General features: G+C 41.0%; 1 long non-coding RNA gene across 1 annotated transcript; it reads right to left on the bottom strand.

The window, feature by feature from the left end:
- Window positions 1-17,854: 17,854 nt before the first annotated feature.
- Window positions 17,855-19,023, bottom strand: LOC311064788. Its single transcript, XR_014602753.1, has 4 exons — window positions 18,950-19,023; window positions 18,381-18,446; window positions 18,036-18,122; window positions 17,855-17,925 (listed from the first exon to the last, which is right to left on the bottom strand). It is a non-coding gene; the product is annotated as an uncharacterized lncRNA (long non-coding RNA).
- Between the last annotated feature and the right edge of the window lie 265 nt (window positions 19,024-19,288).

Here is a 19,288-nt window from a genome sequence, read left to right as displayed (position 1 = left end):
GGGAGGCTTGGCGCTCGTGGCGGAGGCACGGCGGTTGTGCCGGCTGCCGCCACCGCGACAGGCGGACGGCGGTTGTGGCGGCTGCCGCCACCGCGACTGGCGGTCGTGGCGCCTTGGGCAGAGTATCTGGCGGAAACGGTGGGCGCCATGGCGCACGCCAACGCCACATTAGGATCTCGCCCCTCCTGAGTTTTAGAACCACTGATATAGAAACATACGTTTTTCAAAAAACTGTTAGGATTTAGAAGACATTAGTAAGAATTGGCCTCAGGTCTTCATGGGTTCAACCCCTGGTTAACACAAAATAATAGCATTCCCAAAAAAATTGCAAAAACTGAAACCAAAATAGAATACTACAGTGACCTTAAAGTGCAATGACTGGAAATGTAGTGCAAAAAAAGTCAGTGGTCTCACCAAGCCCAAAACCAGTCAACTGACCTCAGGCACATCAGCAGATCTTCATCCAGTTCTGCTGCTGTTTTGTAGTGACTTCGTAACCTTAACTTCTCAAAACAGGTATATGTATGAATATATATATGAATGAAAGTGCAAAAAAAATAAAATGTAGCAAATAAGAGCAATGTGCACTTCAGTTAACACTGACAAACTAATAGCATTCCAAAACCAAACCAAAATAGAATAATGCAGTGTCCTTAAAGTGCAATGGCTGCAAAGGTAGTGCCAAATAAAAAAAGTGCAACGCAGTGAAAAACCGAAAGTAGTCACACCAGCCCAAAACCAGAGTCAACTGACCTCAGGCACATAAACAGATCTTCCTCCAGTTCTGCTGCTGTTTCGTAGTGACTTGGTAACCTTAACTTCACAAAACAGGTGGACGAGGTAGGATGTGAGGCACGGACGATTTCCAGCTTGAGCTGTAGAGGGGTCACCTCCCAGCCTGTCCAGAACTTCAACAGGTCCCGCAAAGTCTCTGTGGATGCTGGTGGGGGGCAAAAAGCTGGTGTCATGCACAAAAACGTGTACCTACAATGCATATTCTAGTCCTTCATTTTATGATACTACAATACTCTTATCTTATTTATTCCCCCTCTCTTTTTATACATTTAAAATATTACCAAGAATGTTATGACAGTGGAAAACTTAATCATAAACGAAGTACACACCTTCCTCCAGAAATTGGCGGAAATAGCCTGTGATGCGGCAAACTACTTCAGCTGGCAGTGCTCCTTCATCTGGCAGTGTCAGGTCTTCATCGTCATCATCATCGTCCTTTCCAGATTCTCTTGCAGTAGGCCAGCATATACTGCTTATGATGACCTGCCAAAAATATGCGTCATCAATGTCATGCCAACATTCATATTTTAACAGTCAAAACAAACTTACTTTAGCTCAGAAATCTGTAATAGGTTTAATATTGCAGGGGCAGCAATTAAAACACTGATCTAAGTTTAACCAACCAACTTCTATCTAATGGATTTAAACAGAAAACAATAAAGCACACACACATCCACTCAAAAAACAGGTGTGGACTGAGAATTAAGTCTGCACACTGGGTCATGCTCCAAAGTTTAAAGATGTGGGTTCCTTTACAGTTTACACCATCATGGGATTACGGTTTCAAGCCTACCGGCTCTTCATCAGACAATGAAGAACACAAACAAGCACGCACATGTGCATGTGTCGAGTGAGCTGACCAGCGACTCAGATGGTACCTATGAAAACATCTATAATCAATTATGAACATTTACAAAATTGCTAGTATCCTGAGAGGTTATCAAATACTCCATTAATTTTTTTTGAAATGGCGATGAATACCTGTGGATCTGGCTGGCTCTCAGCCTCTCTTGGAAACAGGAGTGTCAAAATGTCTGCTCTGGATTTTATCAGTGGCCAGATTCCTGTGTCCTTCAATCCTTTACGCAATTGTTTCACCTGATTCCTTGCACGAGTCAGGACCTGTTTAAATGTAAAGAAAATATATTTGGACTAGTTTAAAAAGGTTATGCACATCCCTTTCAGCACAGCTACAGGTCAATGGAAGTTACAAGGGCCAAAGAAAATAGTCCATGGTATAGCTTGTTGCTCCAGCACATTTACAGTTTGTGTCTTGAAAAGCTCTACACTAAATTCAAATTCACTATTCAGAACAAGGACAATTTTCACCTCAACATTAAAGGCATCAGTATCAATAATCATCAACTACAGGAGTAGTTTGATGTGAAACACTTCAAACTCCAGATGTAAAGACCTGTGAGAGCAACGAGCAGGTATATGGACTTCTAAGTAACTTTTCTTACAGCATACACGAGAAGCCTCTGGAAAACCCAGTCCTTGTTTTTTGGAGTAGGCAAATCACAGTCCCAGACCTGGCATAGACGTCTGATTTGAGCCATTTCCTCTTCTGTGATGTCAGCAAAGTCTTTCTCCAACTGTGAGAGAAAAATAAATGCTTTCAGGGCACAAGTACTCAACATACTATATTACACAATTCATGTTGAAACAAAAAAACAGCTAGAAAAGTAGCTCTATTCACCGGCTGTATTGTCTCCCTGTACTCAAGGTCCGGACAATCTTCTAATGACAGTAGAGCTGCTGCAGTGTCCGTTTGCCCTCCAGCCAAGAGGTGTATAATTGCAGGGCTCAGTCCTGTTAATGTCGGGCCTCCGTGAAGGAAGCTGTGGCCGATCATTCTCCCGACCATGATGAACAGCTCACTGTCAATGAGGCCAGGCGCTGTAGATGGAACCAGGTGATCTTTTTCACCAGTAAACATTAGTGTCACTTCTGCGCCGCCTAAAACACACCAAAAAATAATGAGAAAATAATTTTGTGCAGGGACAGTGGGCCATAAAAAAAGTCTAGCCATGTCACTTACCAACATCAAAATGGAAGCCAGCCTTGACCTTGTGCATGACAGACGACAGGACATAACGCATCACTCCAGTTCCCATGGCTTTATCACCTGTTCAGATGTTTTAAAAAGATAAATTAAACCCTAGTTCACAACTTAAGTAGTCCTGGCTTTCCAAAGGGTGGCATACCCATTTGCTGTCTTCATTTGGCACAGTAACAGTTACAAACTGGAAACAATATCCATGCGTTTCAGGTTCAAATCTGCTGACATGTTAACTGAAGTGGACCAGGAAAATGATATGCCACTTTCCAGAAACCCAGGACTAAAGGGTCTATTATGTACAATTTACAACAATTCGTTATTAAATATGATACCACACCTTGTAGTCTGCACTTAAGCGGCGAAGCCCACACTTTACCCTCCGCCTTGTAAAAACAGATCACTGTGGCGTCTTGCTCGTCTTTGTCTTCTGTTACATCGATTGTAAGATGCATCGCTTTGCCATTTCCATGTTTATGAAGGAGTTCCGTTCTGAAAAGATAGCATGCCATCTGAGGGTCCACCGCAGTTCTCCAAGCTATGAAAAATTAACAGCAGCACTGTTATGCAAGCAAGACTATATAATATGCCACAGTCTTGCGTAGGCACAAGATTAGGGCTCCCGCCTGATACATTAGTTATTAGTATAATAAAAAGTAATTACATATAGGGGCAGCTGCTCAGATAACTTTTCAGAATTTAACAGATGGCAAACTATCTGAACATTTCGGGCATGTATGCGCCAAAGGTACAACACAACAACAATTATAGGGAGAGGGGCGGATGATTTGAGCGCTTGCTTTCAGCTTGTGTGTTAGAGACCATGCTGCATTCAACCCCCCCCCCCCCCCCCCCCCCCCAGTACGTCATCAAGCCATGTTCTAGCTCCACCCAGTCTCTTTAAACATTTTCAGCCATTACGTTGTCTTTAACACAGTATGACATGGGTTTTAAACCAATAACTTAATCTCCTTTACAGGGCAAATCCAACCTCAATTTCATAATTAACAGCTCAAGGATCCTGGATTATTTGATAAAGGATTATCACCTTTCAGTGGAGATCCTGGTGTCTCGTCATCTTGCCCTGGTGCCAAAAGAGAGAGATCCTGTGAAGGTGAAGCTGGTCTTGATGGACCTTGGAAGCTGTCCCTTGAAGACGACTGGCCGGGCCCGTAGTCCATTAAGGTATACATTGAAGTCCCTGGGAGGGAATCTGTGTAAAACGGACTTGGCGAAGGACCTGAGAAGCTGTGCCTTGAAGACGGACCTGGCCCGTAGTCCGGGAAGGTATCCTCTGAAGTCCCTGGGAGGGAGTCTGTGTAAGACGGACGTGGCGAAGGGCCTGGGAAGCTGTGCCTTGAAGTCTGACCTGGCCGGCTGGCCATTGGACCTGAAATGGTGTCCATTGAAGTCCCTGGGAGGGAGTCTGTGTAAGACGGACGTGGCGAAGGGCCTGGGAAGCTGTGCCTTGAAGTCTGACCTGGCCGGCTGGCCATTGGACCTGGAATGGTGTCCATTGAAGTCCCTGGGAGGGAGTCTGTGTAAGACGGACGTGGCGAAGGGCCTGGGAAGCTGTGCCTTGAAGTCTGACCTGGCCGGCTGGCCATTGGACCTGGAATGGTGTCCATTGAAGTCCCTGGGAGGGAGTCTCTATACAATGTACATGGTGTGCTGGCTTGTGATGGAAAACCAGAAGTGCTGGTTGATGAAGAGGGCACCAATAGTCCATTCACTCCCCGTTGAGTTCTGGAATCAGCTGCATTACGTTCTTCTCTGTAGTAAACGATAGACATTTTAATTTTTGGGATGGGAGACTTTTAAATCAAGAGTTAGAGACAACTACAATATGACAGCAGCGCTACATGGAGTTAAAGTTTGACCCAGTCTACAGTGTCGGTTTAAAGGTATAACAACGTATAGTCTTAGTGCGTCAATTAAGTCTTGTGTATTATGCCTACCTGTCAACACACAGGCTGGCATGGAATTGAATGATGGAACGTGGCTGTCTTTCCTGACAAATTGGACACACCTGTAACAAGGTAGATATAAAGCAAGCGTCAATTACATAAGAAAAAAAAATCAACATTCAAGTTAACACTTTAATGTAACTGAATGCTATACCAGAAGTAAAAAGAAAAGAGACAAATACCTCACAACCATCGTCTACTTGTCTCGTGTCCTCCTGCATGTGCTCCATTTCTGTAGAGTCGCCCTCCAAATCGATCAGTTCACTGGTACTGTCCTCCAACTGTTGATATCATAAATAGTTAGGCATACAAACAATTTATAATTTTTTTGACATCGTCCATGTTTAACCTTTTAAGCCCTACATCAATAGTTTTGATCAACTCAATAATTGGACATGCAATCCCAATGAACAAAGGACATGTGTATATTGCTACTCACGTTACAGTTCTGGACATGGATGGCAAGCATCTGTAGTGGCATCAGGTTGCCGCACACTTGGCATGATGCCTTTGGCATGCTTGCAAATTCAGGGGCATCAGGGGGTAAGGGGTCGGTGGACAGCTCTTCCTGAAGAGGAGCGATGTAGATGCACCTCTTTCCGTTGCCCGAGTTGTCCTTCAGGACTGCGGTTGTAGAGTAGCCAGGAACGCCAGTCGGAATGGCGTCAATCTTCCGCCGCCCACTGCCACCTTAAGATAAATCGTAATTAATAATTAGCACTTCGAATCGTTCAAAAAATGTAGACTCATGGCAATGCCTTACCAGGTCACTTAAGCAATTAAACTATTATTGTAAAGTAAATGAATTCAAACAGTGTGAGAATGTTTGTAAGGTATAAAGCTGCAAAAAGTTCTACCTTGCGCCTTATAGAACATCCAACCTCCCTTTAGCGGCTTCAGCTTGGGATATTCAGCATGAAGGATGTCCTCTATCTGAGAGGTGTGTGTAAAGAGAAAACCACCATCAACACACATTAAACAACAACATTATCTTAATAACTTTTAGGTGAGTTTAAAATGTCAGATCATGCAAACAATAAGACAAAAGCCCTAAACTGATTGTAAATTAAATGTCTTTGAATAAAACTGTGACACAGCAATGTCTGACCTACCAACCAATGGGAGTGGCAGACATTAAAGACAGAATGTAATGAAAAATGTGTTGTTCACATTTTTACAGCATACCCACGGTCATATGAGGACATCTATCATTAAAAAGTAATCCTTGGCATACCATGTGGCCCATAGGGCAGGAGCACATCTCCCGTTTCTGTAGCGTTAGGTGGCTTGATGGTCATCCCTCAGCCATGATGTACAGGACAAAATAGTATACAACCCTTAATGCTGAATGCCAAGCAGGGAGGCATTGGGTCCCATTTTTATAGCCTCTGGTATAACAACCGGGGAACCGAACCCCAACCTCACAATCTCAGGGCGTACACTAACCAAAAGGCTGCTGAGCTCAATTTTCTTTCTATTCTGTATTGAAAAGTCACTAAAAGTTGAATTGTAATTACTTTCCGTGTACGTGAGGGCATAGGCAGACCCCGTATAAATACATATTTTTTTCATTCCCCCTTTTTTTTTCTCATAGCTGCACTCAAACATTCAAACAAGTATCTGAAAACATGAGGTGAGAAATAAGCAACGCAGTATATTAAAGTGCGCAGCATTGCTCTCCTTGCTCTCTCTCTGCCTGCCTCAGCTGCACTTTGTTCTCTGATCAGTGCAGTGTATGTTAGAGTCCATTGATCCCATAGCCCGGAAGAAACCGTCGGCTGACAAGCCATTTCATGACGTCTTTAATGTATGTCATGTGGTTACAGACGATAAAGCACACACCCCATCCTGGTACAGCCACATGTTTAAAACATCTTACCTCCTGGTGTGTACCCTCTTCAGGTAATGCTACCTGCCTTCGACCGAGCCCAGCCTGGGCATGAAGAAGTTCTTCCCCTCCCTTTTGCGTAGTGGTGCTTGGTGTGGGCAGAAGGTAGAACTGGAACAGCCTAGTCTTACTCTGTGGAGTTGGATATGGACTCTTTCTTGCTTTCGGGGTTTTCCCACGAAGAGAGCTCCAGTGTCTTCAAAAATTAAAGAATATGCATGCATACAGTGATTAAAAACTAAACGATGACTCATGTATAATGTGTTCACTCTTAATCATAAATTAATTAGAACCATTACATAAATACCAGGAACGTGGTTACTGTTCAACACAAAGTGAGAGAAGAAAATGTGATCACAAATAATGTATATTAAATATTCCCTCCTGTAGATTTCTTTTTTAAATAAATCAGATTTATATAGCACTTTTCTTAGTACACAAAGTTGCTTTACAAAACAGCTGAATAATGTAGCCTAGTGTCCACTTGTCTATCCTGTATGAGGCGTCTTAATTGATTGAATTGTATGGACCTGAAAATGCATTTTCAGTAAATGAAAGCGCTTGGGACAGAAACACCTGTTGCTCTACAAACACTATAGCAAGTGTTACTGTCACAATATGGCCTAGAGTCATTTATCTCTTAATTTAACAAAAGAATCACATTTTGCAAATATTAAAAGACTGCTTGAAATACCCTTTTAATCCCATGGGATTTGTACCACGTGTGGCAGCAGTTACTAAGGGTACAAGTGGCGTGGTGCTGAGTCTGCTGACACTATTTGGCAACGGTGTGGCGGGAGGAGTTGGGCCTTGTGGAGGAGTTGAGATGACTGCCATTGGATTATTTCTGTTAATTATTGACATCATGACTCTTTCGATTTTGGATACCAATTCACTTTCCTGCTCCTTAATTTCAAGAGAGAAAGACAAATACAAAGACAAATTAAATACATTAGTTACAATTGCCATAATAAAAATCCCATGTGCCAATGTCTAATGTGTGTAATCCTTTTCCAATCATAGACCTGCATTATTCCCATTTAACAATGCTGGTGTAATTTAAGTTTGGACATTGTAGTGAAGTGCAGTTCACACTGGTCACACCCATAGGCTTTCTCACCAGTGTGAATTTTCTGGTGGCTTTTAAGGTTTGTCATTTGAGAGAAGTGTTTTCCACACTGATCACATCCATATGGTTTCTCTCCGGTGTGATTTCTCTGGTGTCTTTTAAGGCTGGACATTATTGAGAAGTGTTGTCCACATTGATCACATCCATAGGCTTTCTCTCCTGTGTGAATTCGCTGGTGGCTTTTAAGGTTTGCCATTTGAGAGAAGTGTTTTCCACACTGATCACAGCAGTGGTGTTTTAGCTTTGCCAAGCTTCTTCTTTCATTCAGCTCTGGTAGGACAGGGAGGACAGGCTGATGATGCAATACTGGATTGGAAACAATGAGAGTTGTTGAGAGTTAGAAAGACAGTGATTCATTGTCTTTAAAATAGTTGTTATTGTGCAATAAATCCCCAACAATTTTGTCATGTAATTAACTAACAATGACTTAAATAACCGTAATGAAAAATAACATAGCTAAAGTAGCCGAAAGCTCATAACAACTCATGATGCTTTTGACACATTGCAAGCTTTTAGATGTGCTAGCATTAAGTGGTATAAGCTTTAGTGTACATATAAATGATGTCAGGACATGCAGAAAGGAAAACATGTGGTGGTTTATAATTAACTTTTCAAAATCAGAGATAGGTTGTGTAGTGGTCTCCCATTACCTTTTGAGATGTCAAAGACCATATAGTGAAATGTCTTTGTGCCAAGGAAATCGTACGTCCTCACTTGTGCTATTGATGGAGTCAAGTTAGTCTATTTATTTACCTTTGAGTAATAACAAACAAACTATGGTACACATTACACATTCAATTTAGAATGAGATGCTGTGATGCACAGTCTCACATTATGTAGACAATATAACAAGCAGTTCATTCAACAACCAGGTTCTATTGTTCTGAAGGAATTTGGAAAAATCATTTAGGGTTCTATAGGGACTTGAATGGCCCATCGACCTTAATTACTCTTACAATGAATAACAAGAGGTAGGAGAGAGACTCATTCACACACGAGGACATGAATAAATGTGTTTATTTTACATGTAAATGAATGGATAGCCGGGAACTACATAGAAAAGATCACACGTTATTTATATCTCACTGTTCAAAGTCAGAGGTAGTGTGCACTGTCAGTCTCATAGCATAATTACCTAATTCAAAGAAACTACTCAGGCAGATAGTGATTTTGAAATGTAACAAGCATTCTGAGAGGTCATAGACAATAATGCACAGTGAATCAGCAGTGTTATGAGAATAGAGTTAGGTAGATATACATAAAGGCAAATTGATAATGTAATGCAATTTAATTCATGGGGATTTAAACGTGTTGGTGGTCAGTAGTATGCATGTCGAATGTTTCACCCTAAGATGTTTGGCTCACGCAAAAACATTGTAAGGGTTGTGAGTTAATATCACATTTTTGTTTTATTGTAGGAGAGAACGTGTTTATTTTATTGTATTTTGCATGTATACAATACATACTATCACTTTTGAGAGGCATTTCAGATTGCTGATGTTTGACTATTCCTGTAAGGATAATTATTGTTCCATATGTGGAAGATGCAGCAGAAAAATAGTTTAAAAGATGAGACACTGTTTTGTTCTGTAGCCTTTTTTGATTGCTGCTGATTGGTGAGTCTTATAAAAAAAATCACACCCTGTGTGAAGGTAGCGGCGCCTTTGATACATTTTGTCATCGATATGTGTTTAAAATGTGTTTATAGTCATGTGTCACGTGAAGCTTGACCAATCACTTTGTTGACGGGTCTGACCAATCAGAACGTTGACGGGTCTGACCAATCAGAACGTTGACGGACCTGACCAATCAGAACCTTGGCGAGCCTGACCAATCAGAACGTTGACGCAAAAGCCAGGTATAGAGGGCTAATATCCCGCTCTATACCTAAAGGTATAGAGCGGCTAGCGCCGCTAAAAATGCAGGTGGGGGTAATATTCCATAATAATTATTACTCTTGATTTCAAGTAAAAAGTAAGCTGATATTATTACTTAAGGAGCAATATGTATGTAGTAACTGGAGCTAAATGATATGCTTGACTACGGCACCTCCCGCTTGTGGAGGGGGCAGGAGGAACCCCTAAACCATAGAATGTTCAACACGGTGTAATATGTGAATATGACCACTTTCCCTTAAACAGGAATGATCTACTATGAGGCAGTTTGTGTAAAAATAGAACATACTTTTTTGAAACCACTATGTAATATATTGATTATTAAAATATCAGGTAATAATACTCAATAAGGCAAAGATGTTATCAAATAAAGTTACAAGTTACAGTTACTCTCCTAATAAGGAAGGGCGGGTCGGCCCGTACACACGGTACTACCAGGGTACTAATGGGGGAAGAGAAGGGGACAGGCCTGGCACCAAACTCACGCAATATAAAACAGTAAGTAGTAATCAATACAAAAACATGCAGTGTCAGGATTTCACATACACACCATTAAAAACCAAAGGTTCCACAGCGCAGTCCCAAGAGAGGAATGGAAGGCGTGAATAACAGGGCAGACCCGGCCTTGAACACGGTTACAATGTAACATAAGGAGAAGAGAGAACCAATTAACACTAGCATGACTGAGGTTTCATTTATACCTACACGGCCTGAAATACGATCATTTTGATCCCCAAATAAGGCTATCCTATTGGCTACTGTCTCACCTCTGTGCTCCAGACCAGCTCACAGCTTCTCCCCCAAACCGTGGGGGGTTCCATTGTCTTCTAAATAGCCATTAACATCTCAATTGCACTCTGCTCAGTCAGTGAACCCACATAATGTTGTTGTTGTAGGCAGACACAAACGTTATAAAATAGTAATGTAGTATATATATATAAAATAGTATTAACTGCAGATTCTGTATGTAAAATCTTTATTAAAAAAAGCGTAAAAACAGCGCAATCTGTAGTGTCACATTAAACTCTTCAGTGAAACATGGAGCCTATATGAAGGCTGAAGCCACTGTCTAATTACGTGACTATCTTATTGTCCAAAACACATGGATATCTCTTGACAAACCAATATTAGTATTATTCATAATAATACTATTCACATTATTTGCCTATTATGCCTAAGCGTAAGTAAAGCGTCTCCTTGAACCTTCTATCATCACTTTCCACGTCGCTGACAACAGCGCAACACGTGAACACGTTGGTATGTTTCCACATGTGACCAATCCTGCGCAAAATATCTGATCTACAAGCACAAAACAGTTGCTGCGTGACAAGCTGTATGCTTGTAGGTCTATTCTTTTTCCGCTGCTTTGCAATGAAAGTGAAAGTTTACGGGTTGCCAAATCTTGAGAGAGAAATAAGCAGGCAGGTCTATGAAAATGTTACTGCATGCGTTTTGCCCTGAGAAAACAGTGAGACATGAAGCATTGTCAAATTAAATTGAATTCTTAACTATATATATAACTAGTAACTAAAGTTTTCAAATAGCCTAATTGTAGTGGAGTAAAAGTATGCATGAAGCTAATCTAAACAATATGAAAAGATATTCTGTATCTGCAAAGTAACTAGTAACTAAAGTTTTCAAATAATTGTAGTGGAGTAAAAGTACAAGATGTGCCTCTGAGCTGTAGTGGAGTACCCAGCTAGCAAAATATCGCACATTTCTGGCGTGAGGCCGTCCCCACGCCACGCCGACCGGGGCGTCCGCCGGGCGGGACACGCCGCGTCCACTCGGCGTCCTTGATCAGCCTTGAGCCGCTAATCAGCCTCACTCCGGCGGAGAACGCCAACCGTGGCGTTCGTCGGTAGCGGCCGGGTAGCGTAGGGCCGTCATATAATATGCTGTATATACCCCCCCCTCCCTCCCTTTGGGAATCCCCCCTCCTCCCTTTCATCCCCTATATTTAGCGGCCATTGTTACACCCCCCCGCATTTGAGGTTTCTAAACATGTCAAGTAGCAATACAGAATAAGGTCCCCATCTGACACAGTTCCCCTGTATCTCTAAGTATCTGTCTAAGAACATGACGTAATGCAGAAAATACATGGCCTACATGAAATAATGCAGCACAGACATTAACTCCATTGTTATGGTATTTATTAGAAAAGGAAGGCACAGAAATAATAATCCTAAAATACAAATGTATCACTTTAAAATGGCAGACAGTGAGAAAAGTATTCCACATAAAAGTATCAATGCTGTAATAATATGTGTGAAGTCAGACTGGTAATCAATAGCCTACTTAAAGTAACAAAACAAGTAAACATACCCATTGAGCAGAATGTCAAGTAAAAAATGTATAAGAATATTAAAAAATAGGAGATCTATGGTCCATTTGTACACTCAGAGTTGCAGACCTGTAAGGGTCCATTTGGTTTCATCTGTACACAGACTTTCAGACATGTAAAGTCCATTTTGGTTCCATGTGTTACTGGTGTATGTGTTTCTAGTTAACATGCTACAGACTCAGAGCCATATCAAAGCTACTGGACAAAAGTAAACATACCCATTGAGCAGAATGTCAAGTAAAAAATGCATAAGAATATTCAAAAAATAGGAGATCTATGCTGCCCTGCCAAGGTAAAGAGCAGTAACTACGAAATCAAAAATCACTGAAAAATGGGTTTAAAAGTGATTCAACTGGTCAGCCAAATGAGATATCGGCATATAAGTGATATTACACTAATTGTGCATCTGTTCTTGAGGTAATTGTTTATCCCCCAAAATCACAAAGGCTAATTTGACCTTTGGGATACTCAAATAAGTCGGCGTGTCCAAAAACGTAGTTACTGCTCTTTACCTTGGCAGGGCAGCTCCATTTGTACTCTTGCAGACCTGTAAGGGTCCATTTGGTTCTATCTGTACACAGACGCTCAGACATGTCCATTTGATTCCATGTGTTACCGCTGTAGTTTGTCCTGGTGTACTGTATGTGTTTCTAGTTAACATGCCACAGACTCAGAGCCATATCAAAGCTACTGGAATGAATACAAAATGGGCCACTGTTCATTTAATTCAATTTTGGGTTCTGTGTGCTGGTGTCTGTCGCCCGCCTCTTCTTCCAAAGCCAATGCAGTTCCTTCATGTGGAACGCGTCACGTGAGCCACCCAACGAACGCCAACTGAGAGGGAGAGAAAGGAAATAAATTAGACAACGGTGGTGTTGGTACTTTAATAAGGACCCCCAATTTAACATGCATCAGGTCTACAGACCCTGTTAATGGCATGGCTATCTCTGAGACCCCAATTTATATAGTGAAATGTATGTTAATTTAACTCAGTGTGTAGAAACCCTTGATACATTGATCAGTTCCCCTCTTCTAATGCCTCACTAAATTTCCACACCAACACCATTTTCACATAATGTTCAACTATCATGACATAGAGAGGTTTCAGGGATTTATGGTAAAATAAATGTGGCGTGCTGTGAGCAGTGATGGGCAAGCTACTTGGAAAATGTAGCAAGCTACACTACTAGTTACTCTCGATTAAATGTAGCTCAACTACAACGGAAGCTATCGTCAGAGAAATGTAGTAAGCTACACTACAAGCTACATGCCAAAAGTAGCTAGCTACATTGACACTACTTTTTTATTTTATTTTTCTATCAACTTCATGATCAAGAACAACTTTCCACCAAACAAATAGGCAGGCAAAAAATGCTCAGTTTGATTGTTTATTATAATGTATAATGTGTGATGTCAAACAAAACTGACATTTTCAAATAATATTCCTATATATTCCTCATTTTGTAAGTAAAATCAATTGATCAATTTAGACTGTATTTAAATCCAAATAAATGTATATAAAATATATGAATTATCAACACTGCTCTAGATCAGTTATTCTCAACGTTTTCAGGCCGTGACTCCCCAAAATAATCAAATTTGAACTGGGGACCCCTCAAAATAATCATATTTGAACTGGGGACCCCCCACCCTGACAAGCACTTGGAATGGAGGAGTTGAGGCATTATTTAGTTTGACTTGGTTCCACAGATACAAATTGTGAAAATAGCAGATCTACAAGCTCACAATGCCACACAATGCGAAGCGTTGTGAGCTTGTAGATCTGCTATTTTCAAAATGTTTGCCTCTTTCTTATATTATTTGACTATTTGGCCAATATCTGACACAGTTTTTATAATATAGTTTGTTGATTGTAATGGTCTACTTTTTGTTCTCTTTTTTTTTGTATTAAAAAGGCCTTAAAAGTCCATAAATGGTCACTTCACTGTCATCTGGGGACCCTCCAAAAATCATGTGGGGACCCCCCTGGGGATACCGACCCACAGGTTGAGAACCACTGCTCTAGATGATATTTTCCCTCTTATGTAGCCTACTGTATATGTATTTATTTTAGTTTGCCTTTTCTTTTCCCCACCCCATAATGTTATTCATTTTCTGCCTAAAGTGAAAAATAGCAGCTATCTATTAGTTATCTGTTGACAAAAAAAAGGGCATTGACTTGTGTGCTGTTTGGAAACAGTTGACAATGGTTATGTAAAGCTTTTCATCAGCTTATTTGGGGCTTATTTTTATAGACCTGGTTGCTTGTTTCTTTCGCACAATTTGGCAACACTGCTTCTAATGGCTAACAAAACTAGCTGGCTCCGTCTGTGATCATATAGTTATAATATATCGTCTGTGGCTGCGTTCAACAGCCATGGCTGGGACGGTGGATAGATCTTTCTGTTACTGTATGATCCATCTAAACGTATCACACACAGCTGAAAAGTATTGCGGACACAACGTTATTATGGATCCCACTGGCATCGCGGACTCCGGACTGCTCTTCAAGTGGTCTGTGTTTTGATTTCCTTCCTGGTTTGGCATGCATGACCCGCCCTATGCTGACTCTGATTGGCCTACCCGTAATGTTCCTTACCCAATCGTGAGTCGTCATATCTAAACCAACCAATCACCTCCGTGGATTTCTTTTTTTTTTTTCACAAAACTATTTAGCAGTCAACTTTTCTCCAGTGAGAATAGCGTGTAGCGATGATGGACGTTACATCGCTACTTGGGTCTAAAAATAGCTACACTACAGAAATCGCTACTTGGTTCAAAAGGAGCGACGCTACCGTCACGCTACTGGGAAATGTAGTTAAGCTATGTAGCGTCGCTACTTGTAGCTCGCTACTGCCCAACACTGGCTGTGAGCTTGTAGATTGGCTATTTTTGGATAACTGTGTAGTCACACCCTTACCTTGCAAAACGTGAGGTCCAAGAGGTTCTTGAATGTGGTCACTGCCCTCACCAGGTCAAACAGCGCTGCGTCTGGAACATACAGACACAGGGAGAGTGTGTAAGTAATCAAACCGTTTTTGTTTTTTTAGTCAGGCTCTACTTTATGCTGTACATTACTTCTAGACTCATGTTAAACCTACCATGGTTTTATAAGCTTGGTCATCACAGATGCTCCTCGATCTCTTCATCCCCACTGCTGTGACGCAGGAAATGACAAGCAGAAACATCTGAGAAAGAAAGAAAATTAAAAAGAAAAAGAGAAGGGTTAGACACAATCAAAGCCGTATCATGCAATTGTGCATCTGTTCTTGAGGTAATTGTTTATCCCCCAAAATCACAAAGGCTAATTTGACCTTTGGGATACTCAAATAAGTCGGCGTGTCCAAAAACGTAGTTACTGCTCTTTACCTTGGCAGGGCAGCTCCATTTGTACTCTTGCAGACCTGTAAGGGTCCATTTGGTTCTATCTGTACACAGACGCTCAGACATGTCCATTTGATTCCATGTGTTACCGCTGTAGTTTGTCCTGGTGTACTGTATGTGTTTCTAGTTAACATGCCACAGACTCAGAGCCATATCAAAGCTACTGGAATGAATACAAAATGGGCCACTGTTCATTTAATTCAATTTTGGGTTCTGTGTGCTGGTGTCTGTCGCCCGCCTCTTCTTCCAAAGCCAATGCAGTTCCTTCATGTGGAACGCGTCACGTGAGCCACCCAACGAACGCCAACTGAGAGGGAGAGAAAGGAAATAAATTAGACAACGGTGGTGTTGGTACTTTAATAAGGACCCCCAATTTAACATGCATCAGGTCTACAGACCCTGTTAATGGCATGGCTATCTCTGAGACCCCAATTTATATAGTGAAATGTATGTTAATTTAACTCAGTGTGTAGAAACCCTTGATACATTGATCAGTTCCCCTCTTCTAATGCCTCACTAAATTTCCACACCAACACCATTTTCACATAATGTTCAACTATCATGACATAGAGAGGTTTCAGGGATTTATGGTAAAATAAATGTGGCGTGCTGTGAGCAGTGATGGGCAAGCTACTTGGAAAATGTAGCAAGCTACACTACTAGTTACTCTCGATTAAATGTAGCTCAACTACAACGGAAGCTATCGTCAGAGAAATGTAGTAAGCTACACTACAAGCTACATGCCAAAAGTAGCTAGCTACATTGACACTACTTTTTTATTTTATTTTTCTATCAACTTCATGATCAAGAACAACTTTCCACCAAACAAATAGGCAGGCAAAAAATGCTCAGTTTGATTGTTTATTATAATGTATAATGTGTGATGTCAAACAAAACTGACATTTTCAAATAATATTCCTATATATTCCTCATTTTGTAAGTAAAATCAATTGATCAATTTAGACTGTATTTAAATCCAAATAAATGTATATAAAATATATGAATTATCAACACTGCTCTAGATCAGTTATTCTCAACGTTTTCAGGCCGTGACTCCCCAAAATAATCAAATTTGAACTGGGGACCCCTCAAAATAATCATATTTGAACTGGGGACCCCCCACCCTGACAAGCACTTGGAATGGAGGAGTTGAGGCATTATTTAGTTTGACTTGGTTCCACAGATACAAATTGTGAAAATAGCAGATCTACAAGCTCACAATGCCACACAATGCGAAGCGTTGTGAGCTTGTAGATCTGCTATTTTCAAAATGTTTGCCTCTTTCTTATATTATTTGACTATTTGGCCAATATCTGACACAGTTTTTATAATATAGTTTGTTGATTGTAATGGTCTACTTTTTGTTCTCTTTTTTTTTGTATTAAAAAGGCCTTAAAAGTCCATAAATGGTCACTTCACTGTCATCTGGGGACCCTCCAAAAATCATGTGGGGACCCCCCTGGGGATACCGACCCACAGGTTGAGAACCACTGCTCTAGATGATATTTTCCCTCTTATGTAGCCTACTGTATATGTATTTATTTTAGTTTGCCTTTTCTTTTCCCCACCCCATAATGTTATTCATTTTCTGCCTAAAGTGAAAAATAGCAGCTATCTATTAGTTATCTGTTGACAAAAAAAAGGGCATTGACTTGTGTGCTGTTTGGAAACAGTTGACAATGGTTATGTAAAGCTTTTCATCAGCTTATTTGGGGCTTATTTTTATAGACCTGGTTGCTTGTTTCTTTCGCACAATTTGGCAACACTGCTTCTAATGGCTAACAAAACTAGCTGGCTCCGTCTGTGATCATATAGTTATAATATATCGTCTGTGGCTGCGTTCAACAGCCATGGCTGGGACGGTGGATAGATCTTTCTGTTACTGTATGATCCATCTAAACGTATCACACACAGCTGAAAAGTATTGCGGACACAACGTTATTATGGATCCCACTGGCATCGCGGACTCCGGACTGCTCTTCAAGTGGTCTGTGTTTTGATTTCCTTCCTGGTTTGGCATGCATGACCCGCCCTATGCTGACTCTGATTGGCCTACCCGTAATGTTCCTTACCCAATCGTGAGTCGTCATATCTAAACCAACCAATCACCTCCGTGGATTTCTTTTTTTTTTTTCACAAAACTATTTAGCAGTCAACTTTTCTCCAGTGAGAATAGCGTGTAGCGATGATGGACGTTACATCGCTACTTGGGTCTAAAAATAGCTACACTACAGAAATCGCTACTTGGTTCAAAAGGAGCGACGCTACCGTCACGCTACTGGGAAATGTAGTTAAGCTATGTAGCGTCGCTACTTGTAGCTCGCTACTGCCCAACACTGGCTGTGAGCTTGTAGATTGGCTATTTTTGGATAACTGTGTAGTCACACCCTTACCTTGCAAAACGTGAGGTCCAAGAGGTTCTTGAATGTGGTCACTGCCCTCACCAGGTCAAACAGCGCTGCGTCTGGAACATACAGACACAGGGAGAGTGTGTAAGTAATCAAACCGTTTTTGTTTTTTTAGTCAGGCTCTACTTTATGCTGTACATTACTTCTAGACTCATGTTAAACCTACCATGGTTTTATAAGCTTGGTCATCACAGATGCTCCTCGATCTCTTCATCCCCACTGCTGTGACGCAGGAAATGACAAGCAGAAACATCTGAGAAAGAAAGAAAATTAAAAAGAAAAAGAGAAGGGTTAGACACAATCAAAGCCGTATCATGCTCCATCGCAGGAAAAAAACTACAAACAGTAACATACTAATATCAATGCAGGGTCTTAACGTTTTCTAGGGCCTGCATTTAGCTGCTAACCAGTGTTTAATAAAGTCATGTTTGTTGTTTTATTTTATGTAAAGGCTCAGCAACATCAGAACTCCACGATGAAAATATATAATCGTTGCCTTGTGCCTTCATACCTGAGGAGAACTCCTCTTGTCCAAAATGGTACAGCTGGGTTCCATGATGCCAACCTGGAGGTTATGCTGTATAGAGAGAAAGAAGAGAGGAGAAAAATACATTTAAGATTTCGGCTGTGGCATAAGATTGTAGATTGGCTATTTTCAGCAGCCAGTTCATTTAATGTAAAGCAAAATAATTAAGAAAATTAGCAGCCGTGTGTGTGTGTGTGTGTGTGTGTGTGTGTGTGTGTGTGTGTGTGTAAGCTTTTAGCTAAATTCTGCCTTACTCTAGCCTTCAGCCAACATGAGCTCGGCGATCTATATAAATAAAATAAGTACAAGTATCCATAACACAGATTTACCTACCAATCCATCGATCAACAGTTAGTATCATAACTCTGTGACGTGATTAAAGTAATGTGGGTAGCAAGAAAAGTCTAGTCAGTTAGCTACAGTAGGCTAGCGAGCTAGCACGCTAACATGTAAACAATGAAACAGTGAAACATTTCTAAAACGACATATTTAGACTACACACAGCAGGCATACATCCACACAGATACAAAAAAATAGTAGGCTAATACACTAACCTTTAAATTACATTTCCCCGGAGGAAAAGGATCGATATATCAGCGGTATGTTTTCCCTCCGTCGAGAAGCATAGAGGAGAAAGAGAAGTGACGACGGAGAAGCAACCGGATGTCCTACCGTTGCTCAAGGAATGGAGCTGTAGTGTTGCCATGTCTGCTTATTATAAGCGACTTTGGGTTTGTTTGAAGACGCGTTGTGAGCTTGTACATCGGCTATTTTCAATATATATATATATATATACACACACATATCTAGGCCATGTGGCCTATAGTCACCACATGACTATAGCCAGCAATACACAGTTTTGGGCTTGTTTTCATAGACCTGGCTGCTTATTT

The sequence above is a fragment of the Gymnoscopelus microlampas genome, assembly GCF_963454915.1.
Source record: "Gymnoscopelus microlampas genome assembly, chromosome: 17".
In the NCBI taxonomy this organism is placed as follows: domain Eukaryota; kingdom Metazoa; phylum Chordata; class Actinopteri; order Myctophiformes; family Myctophidae; genus Gymnoscopelus; species Gymnoscopelus microlampas.
Note: the sequence above shows the minus strand (reverse complement) of the source record. Positions and strands in the feature narration are given on the sequence as shown.